Below are 9,249 nucleotides of genomic sequence, written 5' to 3' on the forward strand. Positions count from 1 at the left end.
CATTCCAGACATTATGACTTATTTACCGTGTATAGTCAGCTAATGAGGAAAACTGATGAAGCTGAGCTTGTGTCACAGTTGTCAAGCAAGAAAGCTCATTTGGTCTTTGAACAAAACATTTTTGATATTAACAAGCAACTACTTGGAATTTGTCTTATTGCAGACAAGTGATGGTGATGATCTGTCACACCTTTTAGAAAGATCTATGGAAGACAGACACAGCACATTAGAGTCTAAAGTCTTGAATTGGACAATAAGCAGTTGCTATTAATCTCCATCTTTTATTATCTTCTCAGTTATCAGAGTAAAAGTTTAAAGCAGATGGCATCAGACAACAAATATATAAACCTGTCATCTTAATAGTCTGAGGTGCCACTGGAGTGTTAGAGAAGTGCATTATTCGACTCCCACCACTCGCAAGAACAAGAACACAGTGTTCAGAGTTGAAGAGGGCTGCACATAGTCATTCAAAACAAAATTCATTCTCACCCCGCGGCCCGATACATTGCAATTTGCAGGTGAAGGCACTTGACAATACATTATTGTGTAACTGAACGCTGTGTTTATAGAAAAGGTAAACAACAGTTTATTCATTTGCTTTCATTTTTTTTGTCAGAGGAGGTCTCTGAACAAATGGATGGAAGTTCAGAGACGCACGCTTGTTCAAACTGAGTTAAATGAGGTTGTTTGTAAAAATCCACTCTACCCGTCCAATCATCGGCCTCTATTGCTGGGACGGTTCTTGTTTTTCATCAAGAGCAAATTGTATTAATTTGCCCTTTAGTACATTAAATGGAGTCGGATAAAACAGTGATCTTGGGTCAAGCTTTAGAGGGGAAAAAATGCACTGAAAATACCATTTAGCAAAAAAATAAAAGTGCCAGGAGGGGTCTATCAGGAGAGGAGGGTGCAAGGATGCCAACCCCTCGGGTTAAGTGACAGGGTCCACCCACTTTGTTTTAATTCCGTGACTAATAACATTTTTGTGATTCGTGACTGTATTTGATAGTATGTGTTTAAAATGTAAAAGAGTTCTTTAATAAGTGTGACTGTAAAGAGGATTTGTCCCCATGCAGGTATGATAATTTGATAGTGTGAAAATGTGCTGGTCTGTGTGCTCTTTGAGGGCATCAGTTGAGATCTACACGGTTTCTTATCAGGGTCGATTCTTAAGGGAAGCTCGCAATTTTTTTCCCTGTTGCCATCCAATTTTCACATGACAATGACTCAATGATTCTGTTGTTTCCATTAGCAATCACACCACTTGTTCCCGATTTTCCCCAACAAAGGACAAGATTATACAACAAGCTGTGCACAGGCAGAAAGCTGTCAAAAATCTGAACTTTTATGACAAGTTTGGCCATGTTGGGAGCAGTGGGAGCACTGCGTTAAAATAAAAAAACAGCTGTGATTTTTTTTTTTTTTTAAATTTTAACTGGTCTACTCAATCAACACAGTGGGTGGAGGGCAATGCAGAGGGCAGCAGAAAAAGAAGTGGCTCAACTTTTGCTGGAATACAGTGAGAATTTATCAGATGTGCAAAGTAAAAACAGTCCTGTGTTCAAACTGTGATGCCTCAGGTACTACTGAGACATGAAATACAGTCCTGGAAGGCCGGTTGGATGAACAGACCAACGAATTTGAAAGGCTGATCAGACACCAAAACACTGTGGTTTTTAGTCCGAGTGAGGATTTTACAATTTCTGGAACTCTTATTACCTTTGAAACTATTTTTGGTTTCTTACTTAATTTGCAAAAATAAGGGTTTCATGTTACAAAGTAATCTGCCAGCCACCTGGACCTCTTTGCCACTACTGGCCCTTGTTGGGTAATTATAAACACTATTATAGACACAGCTTAACCAGAACAGGAATTAGAATACAATACTTTAAACCTACTGGTGATAGTGAGGAAAAAAATAATATATACAGCCTTAGAACGGGGGGAAAAAATGACAAAACTACAAAGGTCCCTCCTTAGAATTGAACAATGTCCTTTGTATGCTTCTTCTGTCTCTCGACTACAGGACACTCCATTCAACCTTAGTTCTAAAAAAGTCTTGCACTATATATCTATATGTATACTGTTTCATAAAACTTTGTATACTCTTGTGTATAAGAAATTCTTTATAATAGTTGCAGCTTTACAGAGTGAAGCAAGAAACTTACCCCAACCAGCAGAAGTGCCACAAAAAACAACATTATGAGAACTCTCAGAAAATGCTTTCCATTGGACCACAATAACATCCGTAAGAAGCACCTCATACAGTTCACACTATATGCGATAAGCTCTCACAGGCACAATGAGATTACAGAGACAACATTTTATTATTAGAAATATTTTTCCCTGGGAAGCGTGAGAGGTGTTGGATCAGTTTTGACTGATAAATTCAGGATTTTCCATTTATCTAGAATTATGCAACAGTATTTCTTAGATATTGGTCAAGTATTTAATGAGTGCTTTGTTTGTAAAGTATGTGGTGCTTGTGTATTCTTGCTCGCTTTATGTGCCTGTAAAGCGTTTATCTGTAATGTTTTCCAAAAGAGTAATTTATTTGTGTCAGGCTGTGTACTGGAGAAGTGTTAAGAAAATACAAGCAAGCATATTTAATGTGGTTTGAGTCACTCAGCAGAAGTGTTGATAAGCTTATCTGTCTTGTCCGGTCACACCATATGTAACCGTGAGAAAGGCTGTGAGATTCAGAGCCAGCACAGATGAGGTCAGGTTTGTGCAGCAAATTAAAAGCACTGTTGCACTTAGCTAGCTGTTGCATTTTCCTTCTTTTATTTTTTTAAATTAATTTTTTTTTTTTTTTATATTATAGATGAATAAATGTTTGGCTTTCCACAACAAAATGTTGGCTGTCGAGCTTTTGTCATGATAAAAGGCGGAAAGTTACAGATTTTAATATTCATATTGGTGTCCCGATCAATTTTCAAGACACTGCGTGTAAATGGTTTCAATAGATTGGTTATTGGGACGGATTCCCTGCAAGTGTTCCTGACTGATAAAGCCCGCAGGGCCGCTTTGAGCAGCAAGTAGTCCATCCATTCTCCAACCTTGTGAGAACCAAATCTACCAGAACTGCCAGGGCTCAGACAGTGGAGAATGATAACAACCAGAAGAGGCATGACGATGCGGGATCCACCAATCAGGATGGTGCAGCTGGTGCACAATTCAGAATTTCTGAGTGGGTGGCTACACCACCAGCTATATTTGATAGTGCTAGATTCTGTGACGCTTGTCATGCGGCACATGGTTATCTCTGTTTCTCTGTTGTAAAAGCTTATTAGTGATTTGCAGCGGCATGTAAACCAGCTGAATTTATCTCCTTATCAAGATATTTCTAATGTGACTTCAAATAGAACAAGACGACTCCTAAATTTTGTGGTTGCACCATTCTCCGACACACTGCACGTGTTGTTGAGGGTCTCGGTGTGTCTCACCGAGGGAATATGTGTTTGTGTAGCTCAAACGAAAGCGTTCTTCGGGGTTTCTCTTGCTACACAACTCCTGCGTTAATTGCCTTCAAGGCTGCACATCTTAATATGTATTTGGGAGTTTAGAAATGCTGAAGTTTACTTGATGCCACAATTTGTGCTGACTTCACGCAACTTTTTTTTTGTGTAAATTGTAAGCACAGGAAGCAATCCCAACCTTTCCTGAACGTGAGACTCAGGTACATGCGTCTTATGGATTCATGCAGAATTTATTGTGCTGACTCCTTTACTTGCTGTTCTTCTTTGGTGCCGTAGAACAAGATGTGGCAGCACGGAGCATCTCGGTCACGAATTCTATGTCCAGGATGGGGCTCGGCCCAGCGTCTACTCAATATTAATGTTCAGATGTGAAATATATATGTGATACACTGTAGTTGAAGATGAAATTTTGAGGAGGAGGGCGGGACACACTGTATGTTATGTATCGGGCTGAACTCCGGGGTTGCGTAGGTTAATGTTGATGTCAGTGCATCCAGTCTTATTGTTGCCAAACAGGGAATTTTATGTTGTGCTGTAAACAGTCACTACCCATAAAATGTATTTGTGGCCAAGTTGAACACACCTCCTCTGTCTTCACCCAGTAGATTGATTATGTTATCTACACAGCTAAACAGTTATTCATTCTCAACTATGTCACACGCCTTCAATTAAAATAGCTTCCACAGGCTATCAGAGACGGTGAAGCTGGAACGCTGCCAGCACCAGTCAGCAGATGTCTACGGAGTGAAACACTTAGTAAACTTTCTGTGCAAGGGTGTGTGTGTGTGTGTGTGTGTGTGTGTGTGTGTGCGTGTGTGTGTGTGCGCGTGCGCGTGTGTGTGTGTGTGTGTGGGAGGGAGGGAGGGAATGAATGAGACCTTAAGACCGTGTGCATGATCTATTAAAAGTTCGTCAGTATAACCTGGGGGTGCCACTAACTTGGTTCCCTGTGGTATCTGTGTATGCCACCATTGTGTTGTGCACCCTGTCAGTCTCCACCAGAGCACGCAAAGAATTGAATGCATGTGAGGCACCGCTAGCATCAACACCACTGGTCATCAGATCTATAGGGGCATTCAGCAGAGAGGTGTGAAAGCTGTGCAGTGGATTGTGTTTGTGGGTGGTTGGCAGCGCGACTGAGTATTGAACAGTGGGTGAAAGCAGCCATAGAAGAATTAGCCGCAGTACAATATGAACATTACCTTAATGAGTTGGGATCGCATCTGTACTGGAGGCGAAGTGTGACTCATAACTAGGACTGGATAATAGGCTGGAGGTGTCTTTACACTTGTGGCGAAGCGCACTGACCGCACAAGGAGCACTCGTTGACACACACACACACACACACACACACACACACACACACACACACACACACACACACACACACACACACACACACACACACACACACACACACACACACACACACACACACACACACACACACACACACACGCGGTTCATTCACTCGAGGGATCGACGGATTATCAGCGCTGTTATTTAGCATTTTTATGATTATCTGTATTTCTTTTATTCAATCGCCAATAAAAACGAATGAATTAAAAATGCGCTGCCTTGGCTCTGATGCAGCGTCTCTCGGCCTGTAGTTGAGCAATGTCCCGGCCACAGCTCTATCTGATTGGTTACACCTCATCAGTAATGGCCAATCAACGCTGAGAACTTCTCGCTTCGCTTCAGTCTCAGAGACGTTCTCAGCAGCTCGGAGGACTTCGTTTCAAAGGTAAGACAGGAGACACAGCAGAAGTTAAAACCACCACATCGTGCATTTTTCTGTCACTGAAAGTCGCGCTAGTTTCTGTGCTGCTGCTCTTCTGTTCTCTCTCTGTGTGTCATGAAGGACGGTGTGTCTCTCTCACAGACACAGCAGAGCAGAGAGGTGACGCAGGTCAATGTTACTCCAGTTGATAAAAACTACACTCGTTGCGTGACTGTAAAAAAACCCCAATAAAAGCCCAAAGTGAAGCTAACAATGAACAAACCCCAAACACATCTTAATATCACGTATCAAACATTCTGCTGGTCCTTCAATAAAGGATTTCTTTGATTTTACAATAAATACCCCACATTGCAATATACCTTCATATTGACATTACATAGTGGCAGCATTTATTTATTTAAAGCCATTTGAATTAAGTTTGAATTGAATTCAGATTTTTATTTGTACAAATATTGGTTTTCTTGATTACCAATAATCGGTATTGGAGCTGAAAAAGCCACGTGGGTCGATCCCTAATTCACTCACTCTATGCGCTTCTATTTCAGATTATTTTGGCCTCCATGGTAGATCACCATGGCGCACACTTTGTACTTGAACCAAACTTTTACAACCCGTTGTGTTTGTCGTAGGTCTGTTTCTCTCTTTGAGACAGTGAACCCCGGGAACACAGTCTAATCCTTGAGATGAAATAATGGTCACGCAGCGCTTATGAGTGACTGGAAATAATATTTTCTATGTAAAAATTAGTTTTTTTACGTTATCTGAGAGGTTTGGTATCTAGTAAGAAACAATTATTTGAATGATTTTTTTTTTTTTTTTTTAATCTGTATTAAGAAAATGATTGACAACCTTAGTGTCAAAAAAATAAAGTCAATTTATCTTTTCTCACGTGTAATCGATTAGCCTGGCGGGAGGGACTTTGTAGAGTTAGAAGGGCTTTCTCAGGATGGAGGAGTCAGCTCGTTTACGGAGGAGGTAACAGACACTTTGTTCTGAGACACTGATTCGATCACTATTATACGTTGATGGCTTTCAGAGCTTTTTTGTAAATACATTTTTGCCACCAATCTGCACTTTTTGGGAAGCAAACACGGCACGGCACGACAAGGCTGAAGCTGAACTATGTCGCAGTAAAGGTTTAAAGCAAATCTGTATGATGATGGTGTTGAGGCAGCCCGCTGTCATTCTCTACTCCTCACCTCTCCAACCCAAAGTTCCTAAATAACTCAATTGCCTGTGGAGTCAAGCAGGTGCTGCAGTTGTGAATGATGTGTTTATAGACCATTATTGTGTATTATAACTGTACTTGCTGTATTTGATCTGACAAGTAAAACGCTTCGTAGTCTTAACCCTTTATCCTCATCCATCTGTCCGTTCATGTCTGCTTATCTTCTGGCTTTTCCTGCAATCTGCCAGCGTGGATGCGTTCCTAGACCGTGTTGGAAGTATGATCCATCTTGCGTATTTAGAGTCAGCCTCGGGGCCTCCTCAGATTTTGAAATGCCCGTACAGAATAGCTTCATATGAATGCATGAAGGATGCAGTCTGATCAGATGCCTGAAACCACAGAGGCATTCACTGTCAGTTTGAATGTATGCACTTAATCGTCACGTGATTTAAAGTTCAGTGTGTACTTCAGTTCTGAGTTAGTGGTTTGGTACATTTTCGGTACAGCGGAGAAAACATAGAAAATCCATAGAATTAAATTATTTATTTAAAAACATATAAGAATTCAGAAGTGTCTCAATTGATGTCATTCTTAGTGTAACAGTCAAAGCACTAAAAGTCCAAATAAGAAAAGCTAAACTAAAAAAAACAAAAATAAGTAACACAAATGTCCGTAAATCTCCATCATAAAACTTTGACCTGTATACTTTGAAGAGACTTAGAAAAACTTAAATTTACTTCAACTAAACATTAAAGCCAACACCACAATTTTTGTTTTAATTACACAAACACTGCCTTTTTGCCAACATTGAGCCATTGTATTTGAAAAGCTTTATTAAAATTGTCACTGGGGGGGCTTTTGTGCTTAGGTCCGTTCAGTGTGAGCTCCACATGGTGGCTGGTGACCGTACAGTGTGAGCAGTTGCAGGTTCTGGCACTGCAGGGAGGCCATATACAACAGGAAGTGAGAGTTAACACCAATATAAGAGTCATGAAACGTTCACAGTGTATGCTTATCATTCGAGGCTAACCCTACCAGCCTGTTGTCACTGACAGACAAATGGCACTCAAATTTTGGTTGTGGGAGTGCAAGTATGTACACCTAATACAGACTTCTGACAGTTACTGTTTGGATAACAAGGTGTACAAAAGATCACTCTGACAAAAGGTTTAATTACAAAATATGACTTCTCTACAGATGGTTTAATTTCCCAACAGCTACCCACAATGTGTTTTTCTGGTAACACTGATGGTTTTTGGCTTGCCAAACATTTTATAGTCACAAGGTGTTTCAACTCAAAGCATGTGGTCCTCATCTGATCATTGGTTTTGTGTGATCATCGTCGTCACTATTAACGCGGAACAAAACGCTCTGCTTCAACAACATTTACATTTTTTTTAAGCTTCTGGCTCTTGACTCCTTTGTGCCGCGTCCGCTGCAGCTCTCTTGGTGACTTGCATGCAGCTATCATTGTTGGCTGATCATAATCAAAGTCTTTTTCATTTAGTTCTCCCACTCACAATATCCCCATTGCCTCCTCTCTGCGGGCCGCACTCACTGTCGCTGTCTTTATTTATCCTCCTGATGTCGGCCTCTGCTTGCTCTTCCACAACCACGTCAGCAAATGTATTTGTTGTGGGATCGTGACAATCAATGCCTGGGGGAGGTGGAGCTGTGTCATTAAGTACAGGTGTGAGTCAGTGTTTTCACCCCAGGAAAGAATCAAACAATATCAAAATGACCATGTAGTAATGCTAATCCATAAGCGGAAATGAGCCTAAATGCAGGTCTAAATGCAAACAAACTAAAACAAAATACACAATTCCAATAAATACTCAGGATATGGCCTTCATTTCAAAAACAGTAGCTACTAACTGGCCCATTTAGCAGCTGCTCCTGCCAATATAATGGCAGACCTAATATTAGAAATAATTTGCTTTCACCGAGAGTACCTCACAAAGCACTTACACAAGCTCTCAAAGTCACAAAAGTTGAGAGAACCAATGCTTCGTGGCTCTCAAAGGGCTGTTGGCTTACAGTATGTGTCCACCCTCATATGCGCACCATCAAAAGATGCCGTGTCTGCCGACGGGAGCAAATAGCACCTTCCATTAACACTTAGGTGGTTGATGAAAGCTGCAGCATAATACAGTTGACATTGTTATCAAGTTTCCAGGCTGAGCCCATGAGTCCTGTAGCCTGCAGGGTACGAAGCTGATTTTTGAAAGGCATCGCATCCCTGCTGGATGTTGCTTGGTGGGGGGCAGTGTCTGTCCCTGCAGGCTGTGGCTGATCACGCACATATCACTACTGACAGTCCTCACAAATTTCACACATCCTCAGTTCATCCACGTGTTAGCGGAAACATTTTTTGTTGTTTAAAAGGGCTGGGACATAAGACCATGTCGAAAGTGAACCATCGGCAATGGACGATGCCGTCGTCTGTCAGCTCATCCCTAGTTCTTATTATTCTTATTTTTTGATGATGATACCACCAACTCAGCCTGATTCTATCAAGCAATTACCAGTAATAAAGTCAGTCAGCTAATTCATGCAGCAGCTTCAAGATAAGGTGTTTTTGTTATTACAATGATGTCAGAGGGGACTGCCTGAGTGTGCGGTTTGGGATTCTCAGTACGTCATGATGTGTAGAGAGGACAATAAAAACATGTCAACCTGGAAGTGGGCGTAGGACATTTGTCTAGATAGGCTAATTAAGCTGGGTTAAACAAACAAAATTAAGGAGCAGAGTACGTCACTGACACTCATAAAATATGATTGACTTTGTCACAATGTACACAGGTAGCTGCCTGACAGATCATATAAGAGAATAGAGATGCATCCAAGAATAAATCATTATT

This window comes from Brachyistius frenatus, unplaced genomic scaffold (assembly GCF_029030835.1).
Source record: "Brachyistius frenatus isolate BFR_SWC_R1_liver_20210118 unplaced genomic scaffold, ASM2903083v1 Contig_72, whole genome shotgun sequence".
NCBI classification, from domain to species: Eukaryota; Metazoa; Chordata; class Actinopteri; family Embiotocidae; genus Brachyistius; species Brachyistius frenatus.